This window comes from Austrofundulus limnaeus, unplaced genomic scaffold, assembly GCF_001266775.1.
Source record: "Austrofundulus limnaeus strain Quisiro unplaced genomic scaffold, Austrofundulus_limnaeus-1.0 Scaffold386, whole genome shotgun sequence".
Taxonomy (NCBI): domain Eukaryota; kingdom Metazoa; phylum Chordata; class Actinopteri; order Cyprinodontiformes; family Rivulidae; genus Austrofundulus; species Austrofundulus limnaeus.
Window position 1 is genome coordinate 84,507 of NW_013952788.1, and position 2,116 is coordinate 86,622.

A 2,116-nucleotide genomic window follows, 5' to 3' on the forward strand; every position below is an offset into this window, starting at 1 on the left:
CAATCTTAGGTACGCAAGGGAGCTTTATGACATTACGTCTGGTGCGCTTTTTCCTTTTTTGACAGCGCATACATACCTGCGCACCGCTTATGTGCACCACTGAATATGAAGGCTTTTGATATCTATGTTGAAACTGTCTCGCTCTCGTCTTTCTGAAACTTCTGATTTCAAAATAAAATCCATGTGTATCGTGTGTGTACACATATGCTTCATGCTACATGTTTCCATCTGCTTCCCAAACAGAACGATACGTTCTGACAGCATTTGTGTAGAAATATATCCGTATATTTATTAATATAGCTGCAATTTTGACGTTATTCTGACAAATTGTTCTGCCAAATAGTGTCTTATTTTGAAAATACGGATGTTGTGCTTGTTCCTTTTCCTGTTGATGTGACGTAATCTTTAAAAATTGACTCCGGCGCGGCTCTGGCATCCGGCAAAAATAGGATCGAATCTAATTTTGACAGATCGCCATCCGCTCACCGCCGCCGTGCGTAGCTAGTGTAAACACTCTCATTGATTATAATGGGTGCTTATTTACTGCGGAGGTCAGACTGGAGTGGAGCCGGAACGCATGTAGTGTAAATTAGGGGTTACACCATTGACAAGGTTAAGGATGTAGAAGTGGACTCAAAAGCAGGCAGGCTCAAACAATAATAAAGTTTTATTAAAGAAAAAGGCCAACATGGTGGCAAAAAGATAAAGAGAGGGAGCACTTGGCATGAACACTAAAGACAGGAACAAGAGGTAAACCAAGCAATGAACAGACGAGGCTGTGGAGAAAGTGAGACAATAACATAGTGACAGGGCTGAGTGAGAAGTGGAGACATCTGAGATGATTAGAAGTGAAGACAGGTGTGAGAAGGTCAAGAATGAATCAGAAAGACTGAGGAATGAGCTGGGCATGAAGAGCACAAGACAAACACCAGAGGGAGGCATAGCACAAGACAAGAGAAAGAGCACACAGACACAGATCCTAACGAACATGATTCAGCTTTTCAAGAAGAATACTGTAGTCAGTAGTGTCACATGCTTTTTTAAATCAACAAATACTAGCACAGTACTGTTTTTGATCAACAGCGGTTGTTATTTGTTCTATCAATTCCATGAGAGCCATTGATGTTGAATTATTAGCTCTAAACCCAGACTGACTGCTACTTAAAACATTTCATCTATTGATAGATTGACATCAAATCTGACATCCAGTCTGGTCACAAAACAATTTTATAAAATTTTTGAAAACTGTGGCAACAAGGATATTGGTCTGTAGTTGTTAAACACACATCACCATTTTTATAGACAGGAATTACCTTAGCTATTTTCACGTCATCTGGAAATATTCCAGTTGAAAGTGATAAATTACATATAGAGCCATTTACTGTACCTATATAACACAACCGATTATATTCTTCACCAACATCACATCTATGTTCACCCAGTCTTTTGATCTTTTATCTGCAAAGTTCTTCACAATCCTCAGTATTTATTCTTTTATAAGTTTCATCAAGAAAGATTTAAAGAACTTTATTTGTCATTTGTGCATGAACTAGTAGTGTCAGGTGAAGGTGCAGAATGAACCCAAATCTGGACAGAGGAAAAGAGTTCAAATAAAAATATTTATTTAACACAACATAAGCTGATGGGGCAGCAAAATAAACAAAAACACAAGGAGCCACGGGAGACACGGAGAACGAGACAGATGGGTAAGCCATACAGAGGCTGTGTCTCAATTCATGGGTTGCAGGCGACGTGGAACGCATTTTGTCGGCCACTGACGTCACTCTCCCGTGCCGTAGGCTGTCCCAATTCGTCGATGCCTACGAATGCAGTCGACAAATGCGGCCGACGTTTTCAAGTTTTTGTCGGCTGTATTGAAGCACACTACGTAGCCCACAGTGTCCCAGAATGCATTGCGCCGTCATCGGCGGAGGAATTTGTCTCAATTGTAAGTTGTTTTTTAACCTAGCTGATTGACTTTTTATTGCAATAAGATGTTAAATAACATCGAAACTAAATTAAGTTTAATCATTTTTCTACATTTCGGTATGACGTTTTTTAAAACAGTAAAGTTATCGCTTTTAACTTGTGGACATCTAATGGTGGTGTAATAATC